This window comes from Acomys minous (assembly GCF_964271855.1).
Source record: "Acomys minous genome assembly, chromosome: 1".
NCBI classification, from domain to species: Eukaryota; Metazoa; Chordata; class Mammalia; order Rodentia; family Muridae; genus Acomys; species Acomys minous.
In genome coordinates this window covers 114,577,274-114,600,130 of record NC_140483.1, presented here as the reverse complement: position 1 = coordinate 114,600,130, position 22,857 = coordinate 114,577,274, and the positions used below count along the sequence as shown (strand labels likewise).

The 22,857-nt window shown below is 42.1% G+C and overlaps 1 protein-coding gene across 6 annotated transcripts in view; it reads left to right on the top strand.

Annotated features, from left to right (window-relative positions):
* PLAG1 (PLAG1 zinc finger) overlaps positions 1-22,857 on the top strand; it is a 43,790-nt gene that overhangs the window by 3,725 nt on the left and 17,208 nt on the right. For 4 of the 6 annotated variants that reach the window (XM_084787813.1, XM_084787814.1, XM_084787810.1 and 1 more), the window contains exon 2: positions 22,409-22,513. The exons of the other annotated variants lie outside the window; for them this stretch is intronic. The gene's annotated coding sequence lies outside the window, so the exon portion shown is untranslated. The remainder of the gene's footprint in view (positions 1-22,408; positions 22,514-22,857) is intronic. 6 annotated transcript variants of the gene reach the window in all.

The window sequence follows — 22,857 nt, the reverse complement described above, 5'->3', positions numbered from 1 at the left end:
GACTTAAATGCCCAGTGTCACTATTCAAAATTCTAAAAAGAATATTTCTGCTGTGCCAGATGATTCCGTGACTGTGGGCGAACACTGATAGAACTCTATATCTGTGTATTTATTATAATCAGGATATTTCAATAAATAGACATTTTATAGTTAAAGTAGTGAACTTGCCTTTATTAATATAGTTTGAAATTTTAAGAATGCTGTTTTTTGTTTTAGTATCAATCAAACATGGAACTTTTCTTTCATTATTATCATAATTCTGGTTGTTATCACGTACATTTTCATATGGAATTCTGGAAATTTACCTAAAAATTAAATTACTGTTTTCTCAATTAAACGTCATGTTCTTGGGATTTTAGAAGGTAAACTAAAACCTATATCTATGGCTGTCTTTGAAGTTTGCTTCAGTAATCATTTTTTCTCAAGTTGTATAATCAAAATGTTCATCCTTCTAGGAACACTTTAATATTGTTTATTTGCAGTTTTGTTCTTTGAGAATTTAACATGTAAAAAATTAACTTGTTACACATGAGAGGAGAGTTTCAGAAGGAGAAAAGTGTCTCTGTCGAGCAAAAGCTAAGCAAGTGGGTCAGTTGAGGGTGGAAGGGGAGAAACTGTCCCCTGAGCCATCACTTAAAGTGGTTTAAGGACCTGATAAACATTTTTTTTCTGAAGCACTGGCTATGTAGAAAGCATGTGGAAAGCATTGATTGAAAACAAAGGTGGACCCTTATTCCCTTAGTTCTCACAGGAATTAATGTAAGCGGCATATTTAAGCAATTAGTAAATGTTTAGGTACCCTTAGAAAAGTATTTACAAATAAGATCAGTGCAAGGGCAGGGTACACCAGATTGAGGAACTGCAAGGCTCACTGTGATGTCAAAACCCATGAAAAAGAGCTCTTTTCCACCCTAACACACAGGCACTTTAGAGGTGATTTATTGTTGCTTTCTTGTGATCATTTCATTGCTAACTTTTTCGAAATTCTCAAATCTGAAAATCTACCGTGTTACTGATTTTTCTTCACATCAGGGCAGCTTTTATATCTCATTTGTAAATTTAATTTCAGATAAAAATTGAGAAAGTAAATGAGTATTTCCAGGTTATAAATTTTTATGAAAGGTTGGTATGTAGTTATTAACATTTGACGTTTTGAGAAAGATATCTGTATAAAAGCCTAGTGGAAATTATTACAGAGACGTAGTTTGAGTTTTGCTTTTAAATGTATTGGCCTATCTCCCTGAGATTTGCAGTCTACCTAGTGTGTTCTCCTACCTAGTGTCTCCTCCTTACAGGGCAGAGTTGACCAGGATATGGTGATGTGGACCTATCAAAGACATTTGAATGCTTTTATGTTCTGATTTTGTATATGTATTGGTGTTTGCTGTTCTTAAGGATTGTACTTTAAAAAAAAATGCCTATCAAGTACAAAAAAAAGTTACAAAACAAATAATATCAATTTTTTAAAGTGAAGTAGTGTGATGTTGCATTAAAATTGTTAGTGTTTAAAGGTCCCTGTATGTCCTGTAAGCAGAGTTACTGTGGGGTCCTGGTATTAAAGCTAACCACAGTATGTGTTGGGAATTTGAGATGACTACCTATGAAATGTATGTGCATGTGTTGTGAGTGAACTTCTGCACTCATAGCCTAGGCTAATAGAAAAAGCAGTTTGCTAAAAATATTCCTTTGCCCTGTTTTTTAAGTATAAAACCTAGAAACATGAAGATGTTTGAGAACAAAAAATGTGGCTTTGATGCCTTTTATGAATCAGACTTTTGAACAGTGTACCACATCAGTGTAAACTAAAATGTTAAAATATAATGATGAGAAACTGGAGAAATGAGAATTTCAGAATAAAGTAATAGTTATGGTAAATTTAAAATTCAACTTGTGTGAATAAAGAATAAACAGCTACAAAGCAAAAAAATCACAAATTTATCAGAAAGAAAGAAAGAAAGAAAAAACAGAGTGGTGCTTTGGGGATTTGATCAGAGAATGGTTTTAGTGCAAATTGCTAGATCTGTAATCACCTTTTAAAACAAGATTTCCAAAGCCTTTTCTCTTCCTTTAGATGTGGATTAAACTAAATCCTAATAATGATTTTTAGTAATGATTTGAAATTCATTTTTTAACAAAGGCAAAAGGAAAAGGTCATTTTCTGCTATTTTTAATAAGATTTTAGAGAGAATTTAAATATGTATTTGTGTGAAATGGTCTGAGAGCCTTAGGGATCACTGAAAATTACTTTCTTTGTTGTTTATCTGAAAGCTTAAAATGTCTTTTTTAGGTTAGTAAAATAAACTTTAAAGCCCCATGCTAAGAATAGTTTTGCTCTGTGCAGGTTTTAAGAGAAATTTGAATAATTTCTTAAGTCTTAATAACACTTTAAAAGCTTTTACAAGATAAAGATAAGTGTATTTCACCAGTAAGCCTGTTAATTTCAGAATATCTTAGGTGTGTGCTGCTGATTAAAGGCATATTTCTCTTTCTCATTTACTGCTGAGCAGTTGATGCTCTGAAGGAGAACTGAACCCTGCTGCAGTGAGCTCTAGAGCAGAATTTACCTTTAGCTCTGGAGAGCTCTCTGAGAGTGCAGGAGTCCTTTGCAGTGGTGGGTGACAGGGCACTGCAGATTCTTGAAATCTGTCTTGGAGAATAAGAGTCTCATTTTAAGCCTTTCACTTGTTCATATTTAAATTGTTGTCCCATACCAGTGTTGGTGCATTGCATGTGGGCTGTTTATGATTTCCCATGCTATAGTTTTCCAGTATGAAAGTATTAATTCTCAGAGTAAATGCTACAATCAAAGAGAGCTGCCATCTGGCTTTTTAAGAAAATAGCTATTGTCTGATCAGTGTACATTAGAATCTTTAAGGTGCTTTAAAAAAAAAAAACTAAAAATCAAATTTTAAATGAGGACTGTAGACCTTGTCTAAAACGCAGAATTAGAAAGTGCTACCATCAGCTGTGGTTCTCTGAAGATGCATCAGGTGATTGTTCTTGATGGAGAGAATTCTAAGAAACCAAAGCTGGCGGCTTCAGGTTGCTTAGCTTTGCAGGTTCAAAACAGCACCAACTGAATGCTGTTAGTCTGCTCAGTTTTTCTCAGGAAATCAATTGTATTTTCTTGTATTGTCTTAATGCTATAATTACAGCGCCCAAATTAGTTCTCATCATGCCCAAAGGAGTGATGATTAAAAAGGTTCTATTGTATCACCATAAGGCAGTGAAACAGAAGAGCATTTGTACAAGAATGCATCCCCTTTCTCAGGTTGCCTTTTGTATTTTCTAAGTACAATTTCTCTTCTCCACTCACTGTTACTTTGACATGAAATTTGTCATAATTGTTAAGTTTATGAAAAAATTGTTATCTTACGCATTTGGGTAAGACGTGCCATATCCTTTAAATAAGCACTGCTATGCCCAGTACACCCTGTTGCAAGCCCAGCCTCAGACGTCAGTTCACTCCTAGGACCTTTAAAATTGCTTAAGTAAAGGTTAGGAAATGTTCTTCCCGTGTTTTGGGTAATTTGTTATTGTTTGAGGTAATTAATTTAGTAAATTTCTGTCTTGGTTGAGTTTCTCTTCTAAAATTACTATTTTATTTGAAAAGTGTTGGTAAATGCATGTGATTTCAACATTAAGGTAGAATTGGATGTGCAATACACTAGGTAACCCCAAGAATGGTGGAAGCAGCCCTTGGAGGAGTTTAGAGGTTTTCCAAGAACAGAAGTGCTGGTGAGTACAGTGTGCGTCCGTAGGACTCAGTGACAGAGTATGCTCTGCTTTCTCTTAAAGCCTGCGCAGCCTCACACTGATGCTGCCCAGATCAGTGATTTCATTCTGCTCTGTAGACAGTGCATGTGTCAGCCTTCCTGGTGATTTCTTTCAGACTTCTAGAAAAAAAGGTGTAAGGCATGCCTCAAAAATAATTTGTTCTGCATTGTGTTTCGGAGTACTGTATGTGAAGGTATATCACCATAATTGTTTACCTAAGCTGAGATGAAAACAAACCATCAAATAATAAATTTAATTGGACTAAAAGAAAGATTTAAAGATTTATCAGAATAAATTGATTTACTGTTGAAATGACAGAATTTTAATTGAACGAGCTATTTTTGTTTCTGAATCTGTTTTTAAAGTCCTGGAAATTTGTAAACAACGTAACTGTTAAAAATAATAATAATAATAAAATAAAATTGAAAAGTCTGGCAGTCTGCAAGAGGTCAGAGCATTTGTCCTTTGATAGATAATAAACATATTTTAAGTGGGTATATACATCAAAGAACTTAGTATCTTCAATAATTCATTGTTTTTCAAAGAAAAGTAGTAGTGGAGCGCCTAGGACCCACCTGCACATCTCTTGTGTTCGGAGCTTTTATCATTACATGTTTGCTGGGACAGTGCTACTTCAGGGTTTTAAAAAACTACTATTATCAGTGTTTATTCGGCTTTATTAAAGCTTTTTGTACCACTTTTACTTCTTAAGTATGCCCCTGTTCGCACAGCATGCTGTTCTTAAAAGAACGGGCTGCCCTGAAGCACTGCTAGCTGTAGCTCAGGTTGTCTCAACATAGGCACTACAGGTTCAGCTGCTCTGCTCGACACTGGCCCAGTGTCATACTTGAATGAAATTACACTCAATTCACCCATGATTGGTCACTGCAGGAATAAGAGGAGAAAGCAGCTTAGAAAAGAATAACGGATCCCGTTCCGAGGCTGACTCATAAGAGCCTTCTTGCAGTGCATGGTTCCTCTGCCAGAATTAAAAGGAACTTGTTAATTAAAACCAAAATGCCCGTGTGTCTACGAACTTTTTTCCCTAATCAGGATTCAGACACACTAGTGTGCTTCCATTGGCATCCAAGTGTGTTTGCTGCTTGGCTCTGCTCTGCTCTGTGCTGCCACCCTGTGTATGGCAGTGCCGCTGCGGCAGGCACACAGTTGCCGTGTTATCAAGTGGTAGGGTTCTGGAGCACCCGTGGACGAGGAGCGTGCAGGCTGAGCTGAGCGCGGACGCTGTTGTGCATGCTCTGCCTCTGTGTGTGGTGCTGTGCTCCAGCTCTGCAGCTCCGAAGTACTGTATTCAGCTGCCAAAAAGGAAAACTGGGAAAAACTTTAAAGGTAAATACTGTTGTCTGTCTAATCTGCCGTTTCACTAAAATAAAGCAGAGTTGGACTAGTTCAGCTGTGTCTTGAAGCTGGTCAAGTAAGAAAACAGAGGTTCAGAGCGTGTAAAGATGAGAGCTGTCATAGGATTTTTAACGTTAGCCAACTTAGAATTACAAGTTCTTCCTAGTAAAAGCAAAACCAAAAATGATCAATCACACACACACACACACACACACACACACACACACACCCCTCTCCCCCCCCCCACAAAGAGACTGTTTCTGCTTAAAAGGAAAGGAAACTTAACCTGATTGGTTAAATTATTCTCTGAATCACTGACCAACGTGACTTTTAAATGATATCACCATCACATGTAAGTATCAGTGCTGCTGTAGCCATAAACACTTGGGCTGGAGCATGGGATTATTCCTTGCTTTTACCTGTCTTATCTCATTTCACTTTCAGAGTGGTCTGTGAGTAAGGACATACGGACACAATGTACTGCAAGCATCAAGAAAGCCTCAGTATAGACAGACCATAAGAATTATTTTTAAATTAATTTGTTAGTATAAACATAAGTTATGTCAATACCAATATTAACATATTTATGAGGTAATGGATTTGTTGCAAAAGTAAAATTTTAGGCTTAAAGTTTGCACTGAGTAACTCAAGTTAGAAAATGTTGTATAAATACTTAAGATATATATATGTATATATATATACATACATGTATATATATACATCCAATTCCATATATATAATGTATCCACTCTGTAAGTTAAAGGAGATTTTAAAAAATTATAAATCTAAACTATGTTTTACAATAAGGATCAGACTCAGTTGCTTTAAGACAGATTTATGGCCAAACCACCTGAATTCTGAATGGTCACTGTTTTTTTCAGAAGTTTTGAATGGTTTTGCTTCAGTAAATAATGTAATTGTGTATGGTAGCAGTGGAAAGTATTGCTGAGGTTGGCTAATTTTAGATATTGAGCTTCTAAGACCAACACATACTTATAGCCTTAAAAGAAATCACTGCAATGTGTGTGTGATTCCCTGACTAAACGCCAAACTCAATAGCCCCACTTTGTAATGCTCCCCATCTTGGAGGGATGGGAATTGCTTTTGTCTCCATAAATACCATTTTGATTTAAAAAATAACAGACATGAAAATGTGGTTAAATTTTGAATCAGTATTGAGTATTATCATTTTAAAAGAAACTTTTTTTAAAAAAAAATAAGTTATTTGTTTCAGCTTGTTCATCTTCATAGCAACCTCACGATAAGAGTGGACCAGCTGACCCTATTTTAACAAAGCAATATAAGCAGTTATACAGAGGTATCTAAAATCACAGGATTTACATTGTTTTAAAATATAGACTCTAACGCTCTTGCCTTCACTCGGCTGGGGAGAGCCATGCCATACCACTGCTTAGAGTGATGGCTGTTACCCGCCAGTGGGACAGGTTTAGCTTTGTTTTCACTGTGCATCCTGATAACTAAAACTTTATTCTTGTGCTAAGTGAAAGCCAGCGTAGGAGGGGTACCCATGCCAATTCTTTTAGGATGCCCATATTCATTTCTTTCTTTCTTTTTTTTTTTCCTTGCCTTTAAAAATGTCATTTAGACGGTGGGCGAAAGTACAAAAAGAACACAAAGGTGCTGTTTTTAAATGTCCACTGAAAAATATAGATATCAAGCACTATAGTGTCCATGGGAGGGAGAAGAAAAACTTGAGGTGAGCCTTGGGAAAGGCATGAGCTAGAAATAGGCAAGAAAAAAAGAGAGAGTGGCATCTAGGTAGAAAGAAATTGTTTCGGGGGGGGGGGGAGCTGAGAGGGGTCAGAGTGTGCTACCTGTCTGCTACAGAGGCATAGTCACACTGGAGAGGGTGTTTCCCAGGGATCTGTGCACGGCAAGAGGAGATGGGGATGCTGAGCTGTGACCAGGGCAAGCCTCATAGCCAGCCTCACAGTTTGCTCCATACAGTGCTGTTCAAGCAGAGGATGTGGAGTTAGGAAACTTGAGGTCCCTCTTCATCCAGAATAACCTGAGCAGGAAGATATGGGGCACACTCCCCCTTTGACATGGGAGTCTCTGCTATGTTGGAGGCTCAGGGGTTCCCCATGGGCCCATGTTCACCAGAAAGATGTAGGCATTTATTGTCAATAATGCCTGGCTCTCAGCACCCCTACAGCTTGCAGCTTAGACATCAGTAATTGTCCCAGGACTGAGGCTTCTCATCATGAAACTACCCATGAACACTCGCTTGGAATCGGAGTTACCGTTTTGCACTTCTGTTGCAGGGGCATAATCACCAGTGCACATGTGGAAGAAGAACAAAGAGCTGGGCTCACAGAGGAGTAGCCTGGCAACCGTGCGCAGCTCCGTGGCTGAGAATCAGGATACCGCGGGGGGCAGGGGGCAGATGGGGGGGGAACAGGCACATAGTAGGGAGGCTGGCCTACAAGACAAGGACTGTGTTATATCAGCCCTTGTGGGTTTCTGTCCTGCTTAGGAAACTCACAGTCTCCTCACTGTGCTGAGTCCTCTCCCTGCAGTCTCACCCTTCCCTCCTGCTGGCACTGTTGCCTGCAGGTGCCTGGCCTTCTTTCCGAAGTGTTGTGCCTTCCACACAGACCCCGCTTGGCATTCCCTTGCTTCTGGGGTTCTGTGGTGTTTGCAGACACGTCTTCAGAGCCCAGGGGAGAGTCTCTCTAGCTGAAGTCGCTGTACCATATATGGCTATGCATGGCATGTATAGCTGCTGAGATAACCTGTTATGCCAGCCCAGCTTAGGCTACCCCTCCCATGCTGAGATTTCCCATTCTTCCTCTCTCCCTGCATCCCAACCCCTCCTTAAGTATCTTTTCCCTCGACAGCGCCAGGCTCCTGAAAAAACAGTTTGGTTTTGTGTGTGTGATCTCTTTCCTTTATCTCCCCATCTAGCCCATCATGAAAGAAAATACTCCACTCCGCCAGGGACCCAAATCCAGGGGTTCTGTTTTTATTATCATCATGTGCCTGCTTTGTAGTATCATCACTATACACGTTCTAGCCCCTTGCTTTCCTGTCTTCTGCTGTTCTGACACTTCCTTTGCACTTCCCTTTGGTGGCACTGTTCTTCCACCTGTCCCAGCTCACCAGCACATTGGCATTTCCTACAATGACACACGGGAATGGTCCCCTCTATGGTAGTAGAATTCAGTCTGCTTTGCGCTTTCCAGTCATCTTTCAGGGGGAAAAGTTTTAAAGACTGAATTAAAATGTAATGTTGAATTAAGTGTCATAAACATCAGGATACCATAAATATGAATAGAGACTGAGAATCTTAGCACAGCATTGGGGATCCCATCATAAAGGCCACGGAAAACATGAATGGATATTTCCTTTGCATTTTTTTAGAGCCTATAATAGCTATTACAACCAGATTGGGCTCTTCTGCTGTAGAATACACTTAAAAAATATCAAATCTCACATTGGATAAAGTTAGCTTCCCAATTACATGTGTGCTGCTTCCTCTGTTTCTCAACAGCTAGATCTTTGTGAATGAACACCAGCTTTCTCCCAGTTGGCTTGTACTTTCTAGTTTCTCAGTGCCTCAGTTCTTAAGTATAAAATGAATGGGCAAAAAGATGAATGCCTGTGTTTCCCTTGGCATGTCAGTCACATGGTCATTTGGACATGAGAGTGTCTATATCTTAACTTCTTTTTTATTATTTAATTTATTTTATTTTATGTGCATTGGTGTGAGGGTGTCAGATCCATTGGAACTGGAGTTACAGTTGTGAGCTGCCATGTGGGTGCTGGGAATGGACCCCAGGTCCTTTGGAACGTCAGGCAGTGCTCTTACCTCTTCAGCCCTATATCGTCACTTATAATATGACCCACATTGTCTATGCTTTTGCCTTCTCACCTATGTCTGCCATTGTTTCCCTTTAACAGTCACCTTGATAGCCAGGTAACCCCAGCACTCAGGGAGGCAGAGGCAGGCGGGTCTCTGTGAGTTCAAGGCCAGCCTGGTCTACAAAGTGAGTCCAGGACAGACAAGGCTCCACAGAGAATCCCTGTTTCAAAACAAACCAAAAATGAAAACAAAAAAAAAAACTAGTCACCTTAGCATTATCATTACATTTGCCATTGATGTAGGACTGCTAATCTTTCCTGGACTCCAAATCTCATTGTCCAACTTAACTACTTTCCCCAAAAGACTGACTCAGAAGGTGTGTGTTTTCGCACTGCATCATCGGATGTGTGTGCATTGGCAGCATCTGCTTGGCTGCTCAGAACCCATGTTTCTTTGCCATGCTCAGGACCGTCACTGTTGTTGTTGTTGTACATTGATGTTACAGCTTTCTGAAAGACTTGAACTACTCTCAAGTCATGATCAAGGTGCTCTCAAGCTATAGTCCTGCAGACATACCACACATTCCCATGATGCTCTGCAGCACTCATTATTCCCTACCTGGAAGACTGCTCCCTCCTGCCTTGCTCTTCTTGGCCACCCTGATGACTAAGGACATTACTAGGTGATGCAAAAGCAGCAAATGCAAAGTGAGAGTGAGTTCAATGCCTCTCAGAATGTGGGCCTGGGTTACTCCCTGGCTCTGCCCCAGAACATTCTCTCCCCTCCCTCAACTCTGGACTCTACTGTTCCCCTAAAGACAACTCTTTCCAAGATTACTAAAAGCTCTGGAGAGCCAAGAAAAGCAAAGCAGGAGAGAGGAATCTTCGTGGTGGGGAGGCATAAGGAGGGCTGCTACCGGAACATCTGGAACAGTAGCCAGAGCCAGCTTGGTGGCAAGGAGTGAGCGAGCTCCAAGGGAACCTGCCTTGAACAGTTCCTTCCTGACACATGCCCAGTTTCCTCTGAGGCAGGACAGGCTCTTGGGTTTTCACCCTGTGTAGTAAGCCTCCTTGCAGTTTCTTGCCTGTCTCTCTGTTCTGTTTACTCCCAGCATTGGGTTCCTTCCCACGCTCGCAAAGTCTTAAGTGTCTCTGCCACCGCCCTTCTCTATACTCACCCTGAGCTTTGTTTATTTTTATTATTTTCTGTATATTTTTTGTGGCACTGGCTATTGCAAGCAGGGCCTCGTCTATGCTAGGCAAGCATGCTGCCCCTCAGCTGCATTCTAGCCCTCTCCCCCTGCTCTTTAAATCGCTCGAAGGTAGCATGGGCTCAGGCTGGGACTCCGCCTCAGCACATGCTGTGCGGCTGCCCTGAGCCCTCTGTTAGGCCAGGCCCCAGCCCATGGCTGCCACCCATGCATGAACAGAGCCTCCCTCAAGCCCCACCCCCATCCCGCAAGAGGAGGAAGAAGCAATAACCCCCTACACCACATTAGCCATGGTTGCCTTAGAAATTCAGGTTGCATCTTCTACAGCCTGAAGCTGGCTCGTATGATCCATCAGGTCTAGGCGATGTTCCCCTTCTTCAGGAACAACTTTGAGGGCTGGAAGGATGCTATCCACCACAATCTTTCCTCTAACCCCTGCTTCCCTAAGGTACCCAAGGAGCATGTGAAGCCCCAAGCCAAGGGCTACTTCTGGGCAGCAGTTGGGAGTCTTGACCCTAGCAGGCGCGGTACCTTCAGAACGCTGCCCTGGGCTGGCAATGGCAGACCCAGGGAACACACAGAGCTTTCGCCAAGGACCTGAGCCCCTACGTGCTCCATGGCCTGCCCTATGAGCCACTCAGGATCCCACAACAATCCAGGGAAGGTTTAAACATCAAGTCTCTACTAGCGGACCCTGGGAAAGGACCAACATTGCCCCAGCAGCCTGCACTAGTTAGACAGAGCAGCCCAGCTCAGGCAGACACCTGGTCCAAGGCGGAGCAGAGGATATGCACTATACCCCCTAACTCCTCCGAGAAGCCTGTGTGACCCCTCTGCTCCCTTCCAGCGCACCCACGAGTAGAGCGGGAGACTTCCCAAGGGGAAGTCATTAGGCCTTCCCCCTTTTCCCCAGAGCAGTCTTTCTTACTTCAGGGGTCCTCAGATCTCATGAGACTATCCAGTACTGGGTATAGGGCCTTCCTGTGGAGGCAGCTACTCACCACCTCTTACTTGCTTATCTGCATTCCCAATGTAGTAATGTCCTTGGCACAGTAACTCCTACCTCGTACCCTTCTTCAACCATTCCAGCCTACTGGATGGTAGGTATTGAATTCTAAGAGTCCCAGGGCCTCTTCTGTGATCCAGACTCTTCCAAGGAGTACCACTCACTAAAAGCATTTATGATGTGTGGGTGAGCTACCCTTGGGTCCTGGCTGCCCCTGCTTCTGGCTGGCTGCTCACCTGGTACAGCTTGTGATACTTTAGGGTAGGGAGGGACTGGTTCTCCCTCCCACCTATGGATACCAGCTTGATGGAGAACCAGACCTAGGAGTATGTCCACAGTAACAGCTCTAAGTCACCAGGCAGAGCCGTGCTAAAAATCCACAACTTGAGCTGGGATACTCTAGGAAGGGTTGTGGCTCTGCTAGGTATTACAGGACTGGCCAGTCATGCCTTCACCTCTCCCTCACACAGGGGCTAGGTTGGGAAGGGCAGGGCTCGGGCTAGGGTAGTCCTTTTCTCGATCTTCTCAGGCCCTCATGCCATCCATGTATCCATCCCCCTGTCACCACGCCTTCCTGACTGTGCTGGAGGAAGAAGAGCCCAAAGTGATGCCAGCATGAAGTTTTGTCCTCACTCAACTGCCTAGGAAGGTGGTAGGACCTTTTGGGAAATGAAAGATTGGACCCTACATGAGTTTGAGGTTAGTTAGGGAGAAAGAAGAGTAAAGAAATTTACAACATTTAAAAATAAAATAGCTCTGCTTGTTTTCTAGGGTCTAGGGCACTTAAGTAAGCTGCTAGTGACTTCACTCAACTGACATTTGCTCAGCTGCTGTGAAGTTCACTGAAGTTGACTGCTTCCCATCCTATGGGATGTGCCCTATTCAGTGTCCGTCCACAGTAGGCCAGTAGCCTTTGACCTCTCGCACTTGATAGCTGAGGAACCTGAAGCTGAGGAAAGCCAAGCCCTTTACCCAGACCACATTGCCTGTCTTTCCTGGATGAGTTTGCTTTCACATGCACACCAAGTCTAGCAGCTGCTTCTGCTTTGTCCTTCCCAACCTCACCTGATGCTCCTTTCCTAAGACACCATGGCTCCCACCAAGGGAAGCCTAGTTCCTGTCATTGCGCACCCCAGCTCTGGACCTGTTCTCCTGAACCTCCTCTCTGAAACACCCCCTCCCCCAGATATGTTCTTTCTGTGAATTTTCTTTGTACCTAGCCTGTGTTTATTTTGTGGTGTTTCTACTTTCTGGTTTTGGTTGTCAGTAATGATAAGCCATCAGTACCCTGTTGACACATGTCCCCCTGTAGACTATAGATCTTTGTGTTTCTAGTGGCACTTTAAGTGGGATGCTTGGCATTGGTTCGCTTCTAAGTTCCTCCTCATTCCTGGTACCTCTGTGCAGGTGAGGGGACTATCTGTTCCATAAAGGAAAATGAACTTTCCAGTCATGACCACAAGGTGGCACAGTGACTACAGCATCCTGGCACCCATGAAGAATAGGCCAAGTCAAGAAAAGGGCCTTATCTCCTTAAATGTTAGATACGCAATAGAAGAGTCCAGAGAATTTCCAAATCTGTCAGTTCTCAGTCATTTGTAGAAACAACTGTTTTCTTCATCATCTGTTGGGCCAATAGAGTGGAAAGGGTCCTCCTCTTCCCCCTTCCTCTTCCTCTTTTCTATCCATTCAGCACATACTTGAGTTCCTTCTATGTGTTCTGTGTTCCGAATGTTGAGCATGAAGAATGGGAGTAAAGCACGATGCTGGTTCTGATGGAGCTTGAACTCTGTGTCCATCCCTGGAGCCAGTTGAGAGCATTACAGATAGACCCAGCAATTCCTTGCAGTTCCTTGATACTTCTGAAGCCGGTGTTTTCTGTCTTCCCCTGGCCGAATCAAACCGTAGGTTTATGTTATCTAAAACAGCTTTTGTTCAGCATGCAAAAGAGCTGCCAGTCAGTGATTCATTTTGGTTGATTCGTGATTATCTGAGGCTTTTTCTACTTCTCATTTACCTGGGCTAGAACTGGTAGTGTGTTCCTTACAATTTTAGAAACATCCAAAGTTACATCACAATTACACAGACATTAATGCGTGGAAATGTATATGCTGAGATCCATATAGCATTTCTTTGTGATCAGTGCCAGAAAAACTATTTCAGATGATAAAGAAGACCAATAATGTGGCCAGGACATAGAGCGATTATATATTTGACATATGCTGTTGGTATTAAAATTGACATTTTGACAAGGTGAACCTAATATAAATTTACTAGTTAAAATTGCATCTAGTTTAGAAATGTCTTTTGCAAGAAGTAAACAATAATGTAAAAATAATAAGAGTATTGCTTAGAAGCATCATACGGCACACATCATCTGTTTGAAAACTAGAAACTGCTTCCTGAGGATTGAGGGAGCAGGAAACGTCAAGGATACCACAAGAAGACCTACAGTGTAAACTAACCTAGGCCCATCGAGACTCATAGAGACTGAACCTCCAAGCAAAGAGGATGCATAGGCTGGACCTAGCCCCCCCACACACATATGTGGCAGATGTGCAGCTTGGTCATCATATGGATCCCCTAACAATTGGAATAGAGGCTGTCATTGACTCTGTTCCTGCCTTTGAATCCCTTTCCCCTAGCTGGGCTGCCTTGTCTGGCTTAATCCTGATGCAACTTGATGTGCCAGGATGGGTTGGCACCCATGGGCGGGGGGTGGGAAGAGGTGCCTCCCCTTCTCTAAGGAGAAGGAAAAGGGGGATGGATGAGGGGGGTGAGGGTGGGACTAGGAGGAGAGGAGGGCTGCCACCAGATTGTAAAGTGGTTAAATTAATTAATTAATGAAAAATGAACAAAATTGCTTCCTGGTAGAACAACCCTCTTCATAGTAGAAGTCTTAGTGGGAAATTCACATTTTTCCAGGATTAGACCCCCATTTCTCCCTGTGGCTTCCCTCCATGTTCCATTTCTTTGCCATGCTGGGTGGGAGTTAGTTCCACACAACCTGGCCAGCCTTTACCTTAGCCTCGAGGATACTATGGGTGATGAGGGAGGGGCTTTTTCAGTGGTTCTCAACCTGTGGGATGTGACCCCTTTAGAGGCTGAATGACCCTTTCACAGGGGTAGCCTAAAACCATTGGAAAACACAGATATTTACATATGATTTCTAATAGCAGCAAAATGACAGTTATGAAGTAACAACAAAAGTAATTTTATGGTTGGGGATGCCACAACATGAGGAACTATATTACAGCTTTCTGAAGGTTGAGAACCACTGGGCTGTGTGAAAGAGAGGCACGTGGGTTGTATATGTTTTAAAGGGCGTAATAGTCCTACCAACCACAGTTAAGCTACAAGCAAGGGTAAGTCCATCTCTGAATAGGCATTCCATTTCACTCAAAAGCAGAGTTTGTTGTTGTTGTTGTGATATGGGTTTAACAGTTACCGTAAGACCCAAGATATCTCCTGCCTGTCTGTCCACAGACATGACCACAATGCTCTTTTTGTTTCTCCGATGACTGCCATCTGTATAAGAGCCTGTACTGGGAGAAGGGATCAGTCCTTGTTTTTATAAATTATCCTTACTGTGTGGATGTACCTATACTATGGCAGGGACATGCATGTACCATGACACACATGTAGAGTTGATTCTCTGCTTCTACCTTTCACTTAGTTTCCAGGGACTGAGCTCAGGTCACTGCTCATCAAACACCGGTTGCTACTGAGCCATCTCACCAGCCCTAGTCCTGTACACCTCAGGACATTGGACATTGTAGGACAGCACCAATTGCTGAGCAGCACAGTGCAGTGGCCTTCTATAGGGAGTCCTCGGGACTACCCTAAACACTATATGCATTACTTTGTTTAGCTGGCACAGCACTGTAGACGAAGTATTCACTCCTGTCCTTCAAAGGAGAATGTTAAAGATGAGCAAGCTTTCCATGGCTGTCACCAGTCCTGATGGCCTAAGTTCAATCCCCAGGACACACATGGTAAAAGGAAGGAACCAACTCTCACAAGCTGTCCTCTGACCTCCACAACAACCAAGTGTGTGTGTGTATACATACATACATACATACATACATACATACATACATACAATTTTTAAGAGAGAGTAAAGTGTGCAAAGTCATACTGGTCAGGTAGGCTTTGGGTCAGCCCTTAGTTTCAGTAGAAGTTCATCTTTGTGGTTGTCTCCTGCACTGCTTTTGCCTGAGTCAGAGTGAGACTTTGTTGGGGCTTTTTCCAAGTAAACTTTAAAGGAGCCGGGTGCAAAGGTAAATACCAGAAGTTCCCTGTCTGGTACCCACACTGTCTGAGAGTATGAAATTACTCTCAGGTTCCCATGTCACAGTAGGTCAAGGGCCCAGAGGCATGGAGCACACCAGTGGGAAAGGGGCTACCTTAGCTGCTGTGGCCCTAAGCTTCTTACTAGTGAGTTTTGGTTATCACCCCTCAGCAAGTGCAACAAAGTGAGTTTACGGTTTTATAATCCAAGAAAGTTGTTTTGTTTTGTTTTTGTTTTTGTTTTTGTTTTTTTTTTTTTAATGCTAAGCTAGCTAGGAACCAGAAGGTAGTGACTACTGCTGGATTCTGTTTCAGAAAGCAGCAGAGGCACCTAAAGACTGGCACACTCTAAGCATGGGGCTACGAGCAGGTTTCAGGAGGAAGCTGGACAGGCACCTGTGTTTGGGGCAGTTTGTAATGATAATTTTCAAATTTTCAGTGTGTGGTAACTTAACCCCTTCACCCATCTAATCACATAGTTCCTGTCTCCAACTTTTATATTTTGCTTAAAATACAATGTATTTCCTGCACGTTTCTAGCCCTGTTTCTAGTTCCCTCTACTTGGAATACCTACCCATATATGGCTCACACTTGTTCTTTGGGTCATACTTACTTGTCTTGCTCTGGTGTTAATCAAAATAAGAAATAATAGAAAGATAATTCAGAAACATAAAATGTCACATATTGTCTGTTTGTTTGTTTTTGGTTTTTTGGTTTTTCTGGACAGGGTCTCTCTGTTAGCCTTGGCTGTCCTATACCTGCTTTGTAGACCATGCTGGCCTTGAACTCACAGAGATCCACCTGCCTCTGCCTCCCGAGTGCTGAGATTAAAGGTGTGCGCCACCACGCCCAGCCTGTCTGTTTTAAAACTAGATGAAGATACTCCTAGCTGAACATGTCTACCAGTGTCCAGGGCATGTCTTTCCTTGGAAAGCTGTTGCTAATGAGCACATAAATGCTTTAGGTCCTGCAATAGATGGGCCACAGTCTAAAGCCTACTGTAAGCTTAAAGTTCTTCAGTGCTGCAGGTTGAAAATGTATTTTTTCAAATTTATTTTCTAAATTAGCATACAAAGTAATGGGTTTTATGGCCAGAAAATGTATGTATTGTGCCTTATCTAGCAAGCATGTGAGCCTGTTAAATCATCCTACACAGAACAGAATTGCCAAACAGAAAGCCAGTTTTATAATGAGGTATTGAACATCTCATGCCATTCACCAAATACTGAGAGTACAGTCAAAAGGGTTATATGTGTGTGCCTTTGTAGAGTGTGAAGTTAAAAAAATTTTTTTTTAATCAAATTAAATGGAAGTCCAAGATCATCAGTACTTACAGCAGTATAGAAGCTGCACCCAGACACTTCAGCAGACACTTCCTTGGTATTTAATAAATGGGACATATCCTAGAACTATTTATTATCCACCGGTCTCAATTCCAGTTAGAGTGTATTCCTGGAGCCTTTAAATCATGTGGTATGATAAGCCTGTTCCTAAGCAACAGGTGAGCCGCTGTGGATCCTCCAAGTACAACAGCTGAGAATGTGGCTCTAAAGCCAGTAGATGTGTGTCTTTCCTACTCAGGGCTCAAGGCTCACAGCTACACTCAGTTTCCTCACATCGTCTCCCCCTCTGAGTGGGAAGGAGAGATTTTAGTCTTGAGCCGTTGCCTTTGCAAAGGTTGCAGCTTGTCCATTCTTAGAGTGTTTTCTCTTAAGATTTCAGCAAATTCATCTGGAGATTTGTTTCGTCTCTTCACTGATATTTTCAATGCAAAAACTGCCATCGTGTTTTCTCACAGCCTTCTTGAGGTGTAGGTGGTATTTATAAAGTAGACAGATGTGAAGCTCACGTCATTGGGAGCCCTGGGAGGCTATCACTGTATCACATAGCAAATGTATCTACCATTCCTGCTGGCTTATCCCAGGCTTTGTGACCAGTCCTTCCCCGACTACCTCCTGCTCTGTCACTGTAGTGTATTTCACATTCCTAGACATCTGTTACTATGAATGGAACCACAGGCACCTTTTCTGGCCTGGCTCATTTCAACAAATGTAATTAACTATTTTGATATTCATGCATGTTTCTACAAATATCTGTTGTTTATTCCTTATTGCCTCTCACTAGTGGATTGTGTGCACATTGATAAACATTTGGGCTATATCTGACTTTAACTATTAAAACAAAGCTGCTTTGGATATTCATGCATAAGCCTTTGTAAAGATGTATGTTTTCATCTCTTGCATAATAGATAGAAATGAAATGGCTGTCACATGGCAGGCGCATGTTTGACTTTTTAAGAAGCCACAACTGTTCTCAAAGTGAATTGCATCATTGTTACCTTCTTCCCATTGATGGGTGTGCCCAGTGTGTAATACAGTTTCAGAGAGGCCTGTTGCACAATAGCTGCCCAAGCAAGTCAGCCGCTTATGACCCATGGAATGACCTCACTGCTGTTAATTTGCATTTCCCCTATACCCAGCGATGCCAAGTATCTATTCATGGAGGGTTAATTCTTGCCAATAGTATACTTTCTTTTTTAAAGTATATTTTTTATTTTCAACTATTTGTATGTGTGTTTATCTATGTGGGAGGATGTGCATGTGAGTACAGGTGGCCACAGAGATCAGAAGAGGGCACCAGATTCCCAGGAGCTGTGAAGTTATAGGCAATTGTGAGCCACTTGATATGGGTGCTGGGAACCAGTCTCAAAGGCTTTGCAAGAGCAGCAAATACTCTAATGGCTGAAACATCTCTCCAGCCCTTATTTATATATTTTCATGAGGAAATACCTGCTTGTGTCTTTTTAAAATAATTTTTAATTGAATTACTGCTACCTTGTTGATTTTTGGAAGTTCTTTTTCTAGATACAAGTTCCTTTATCAGGCAGAGATTCTATAAAGGTGGTTTGTCCTCCAGCGTCCTACCTTTTCCTTTTCTTAGTGGTGTCTTTTGAAGATTATTTTTAAGTTTTTCTGGAATCCACTTTATCAATTTGCTGTTTTAAGAGTTGTGCACTCATGGCTGTGAACACATTTCGTACAGCTCACAGATACTTTCCTTTTTAATATTTTCTTCTAAAATGTTTAGAGCTTGGATTTTACACAGACAAGATCTTGAGTTTAAGTCTGATCCATCTTAGACTAAAGTTCTGTATATGGCTTGAAGTTTGACTCAGAGTTCATTTCTTAGTATATGGACATCAAACTTTTCCAGTGTCATCTGTTAAAAACATTCTTTTTGGTAAAAATAGAAGTTTCTAATTGTAAAAATAAGACATTATTATATAAGAAGAGTATTCGGTTTTCATCTTATCAATCTTTGGAAGTTACCTAAGTGTCATCTGTTAAAAACATTCTTTTTGGTAAAAATAGAAGTTTCTAATTGTAAAAATAAGACATTATTATATAAGAAGAGTATTCGGTTTTCATCTTATCAATCTTTGGAAGTTACCTAAGTACATGAAAGTGTTTGAGCGCGATGGTGGTGAGTTTAAATGGATACTTTCCAAAGTTATACTGATTCTTCGTACCACTGGTTAAAAATTCTCACATTGTGGCTGGAGAGACGCCTTGGCAGTTATTTCTCTTATAGAGGACCTGAGTTAAATTCCCAGCACCCACAATAGGCAGCTAACAACCCCCAGTACTAACACTGGCTCCAGTGGGGCAGTGGGGTGTCCAGTGCTTCTGGCCTGAGGACACCTGCGCATATTGCACACACACTCCTGTAATCCCAGCACTCAGGGAGGCAGAGGCAGGTGGATCTCTGTGAGTTCCAGGCCAGTCTGGTCTACAAACAGTCCAGAACAGCCAAGGCTACACAGAGAAACCCTGTCTCAAAAAAACAAAAATTAATTAATTAAAATTAATATTGTTTCCCATATGGCCTAATATGTTCAATTCTTGCACTGCTTTTTCCATGTAATTTCATGACCTTAAATTTGGTAGAGTTTTGTTCTGCTTTGCTTTTTTGAGACTGGGTTTCTCTGTGTAGCCCTGGCTGTCCTCGAACTCATCTGCCTCTTCCTCCCAAATGCTGGGATTAAAGGTGTGTGTCACCACCACCTGGTAAAACTTGATAGGTTTTAATAGCTGTATATTTATTCTGTTACATATACACTGACTTCCATCAATTTTATGAAACATCAATTTTATTCTTAAAATATATTTGACTTTATGCTTAAGTCCTCTCTCACTCTCTTGCTTTAACTTTTAAAAATAAATTATCAAGCCCGTGTATTTAGATTTTAAAGAACTTTATGTATGTCTACAGTGTTTTCCAGGACAGATTCAGCAGTTTACTCATGCACCAACAGTAACTAAGAGATTGCGTTCTTTGTAGCAAGTTGTTTGTTGTTTCATAAAATTAGAGGAAGTCCTGGTTCCTTCCCCTGTCTTTCCTCAGTCTACTCCCTTGGTCCCTATTCTTAAGCTGCAAATAGGACCCTTCTGTTCAGCCCTAGTCAATGTGAGGAAACAGAATTTCTTTCTAGGGCAAGAAAAGATGAGCAGGTGAACATACATACCCCCATGGCAGCTTGAGAAGTGGGCTTTCTTCCTCCAAACTGACACCTGATGGTCTTCTCTGGGTCCCATTCTGATTTTTGGTCTAGAAGGCCTCGCAGCTTTCCACAGCTCCTTCCCTGCATTCTGGTCACACTCAGACACACCCAGCCTCCTGATCTTTTTGCTGACTCTGTCTTCCTCCTTTCCTTCCCTCCCTTCCTCCTCTGGGATGGTTAGTGTAGTTTAACAAGACCTGGAATTACCAGGGAGGGCGCATTTGCCCTCCGAGCATAGGTTAATTGCGGTAGAAAGAGCATCCTAAAAGTGGATGGAGTACCATTCTGTGGCTTGGGTCTTAGAGTGTATGAAAAGGAGGAGTGCTGAGTACAAGCATTCATGGCTAGTTGCCACCTAACCAGGTGCAATGGGCCAACTGTTTGCAGCTCATGCTGCATGACATCCCTGTGGGATGGTCTGTGCCCTGAAAGCAAAGTAAACCACCCTTAAGTCGTACTGTCAAGGTATTTTATCAGAGGAGTAGCAAAGTAACCAAACCATCTGCCCTCTTTTCCTCCCTTCTTATTCTCCCCTTTCCCCCTCCCTTCTTGCCCCTCCCCCTTCCTTTTCCTTCTTGTCCCTCTCTTCTCTCCTCTTCCCTACTCCCCTCCTTCCCTGTCTCCTTCCCTTTTCCATTCTCTTCTGTTGTTAGATGCTTTGAAAGAAAACATTATCTTATCACCAAGAAAAAAAAAAGAAAAGAAAAGAAAAGAAAACATCATCTTGCTGGAAGCCCTTTACCACCGAGCAGCCAGGCCTCCTTCGTAGTTGCTATCTGCCCCTCTTCTCATGCCTCCTCCATCCCTTGCTGCCCAGAGTTTTTATTGCTAAAGTGAGTGTCTTTCTGCCCAAATGTCTATTGCTTGGCAATATTTGTGGGTGGTGGAGTGGCTCTTAGTAGCATTATTTTTCAGTTTTGCCACCTTTCTCTCCCTTCCTTGGGAAACTCTGTAGTTTTATCTCCTAGTGATAGCTGTTGGTGTCCGTTTGTTTTGATTGTGCCTGCAAACAGGGCTTCACTGCCTTTGGCTCTAAGCCATCTTTCTTCTGGGAAGTGTTACCCTTACTGGTTGCCACCTTGTCTTTGGCCTGCTACTCTGGTCACATCTTTCACGTAAGTGAACATGCTCTCCTCTCCTCCTGCCTCCCCAGGTATCTGTTGTTCTCAGTGTTTTCCAGAGTCCCTGATTCCTTCGTGGACACATTGACAGCATTGGAGCTGTGCTGTATCTGTTTCAGTCCTCAAAAAGTGTGTAAACAACAGTACACTACAATCAGAGGTCCTCTTAGAACCCAATGGCTGGGGGTCTCAGGGTGTCACTCTCTAGAGAATACTTTTTGAAGGGAGGGTCTTTCTTAAGGGAACATTCTTCAAGGCAAGTCTTGAGAAATGATAGTAGTCTGCTCCTGGGACTTCCTATGGCACCTGTCCTGTATAAGACTGTTGCTCACCGGTCTCACCAGCACCGCCTCATGGCAGTGTTTATTAACTGTCCAAAAGGTAGCCACTAGTTTGCACACTCCTACAAAACAGAGAGCACATCTATCAGTACCTGTGGTGATTCAGGTCAGTACTGTATGTAATAGGGGTTGGTCATATTTACTGTGTCGGGGTCAGGTACTCATCTGTGACTATGTGGAGGGGTAGCACATAGAACTGGGCACTGGCTCTCGTTTCCAAACAGGAAGTGGATGATTTTCGATGTAGACCTGGGGGCCTCCCTTCTCTGTCTTGATTATGCTCCTGGATGTCCTACTCTCATCATTTGCAACCATGGAATGCCAAGGCTTACTGCACACATGGTATACTTCAGAAGACATTTTGACTTTTCTTCCTATATTGTTGAAGGTGGGTCGGCCTCAAGAAACTCACTGAAAACAAATAGAAGTCATGAGATGAGCTAAGGAAGGAGCTTGTTTCTTTGTCCTGCCTCTACCCTTGGCCATCATGTGGTTTGCACTCCTTCTGAGATCACTCACACGGCACAGTTCTTCTTCAGCCTTTGATCAGAACAAGAAAGATGTGACAAATAACTTTTGAAAATGCTATGGAGAAGACTGATTGTATTTAGAATATATAAAAAAATAAATGATTACTTTGAAAAATACCAGAAATCTTATAATAATAGCTAAATGAAATATAAGTAATCTAGATAACCATGGTTCAAAGGAAATATATAAGTTATTTGTTTATTTATTTACATTTTACTTTCCAATATATTATAAATATTATGTTTCTAACAGGATTTAAGATTGATTTCTCCCCCCTAATAAAGTACAAAGATAATTGATAATGAATGAAAAATAATCTGGCTCATATGCCGTTAACTAGATCGAGCCTAACTTTTGGAATTTCAAACTAATTCTTCTTTTCTTCCTAGGTTGCCTCTCGGTGCTGCTTTGGTGGTATTGGGCACCCAGAATGCTTCTTTCTGTGATGGTCTGTTAATAAGTTGGCCTTACTAGAGTTTGGAACAGGGCCTCAGGTAGGTGGCTTTTATCATTATATGGCATGATTTTCAAAGTGACCACTTATTCTAGGTCCTTAATTATGTAAGCTATAATAGTAAAGGCTTTGAAAAGCATGCCACATAATAAGCATGCCACTTAGGATCTCGGAGCTTGCCAGTGTGCACTGATCTGCAGGACTTCAGTAAAATGTGTGGTCAATAGGAGACAAAGAACAGCTGCCTTGCCTCAGAATGCATAGCTTCTGTAAAGCTTGTTTGTTTCTCCTGTGAGAGAGCCCACGGGTGAGCTCACAAACTCTTGCTCCTCTGGGTATCACTGGGTGGTAAACTATCGCATGGAATCTGTGTGTGTGTGTGTG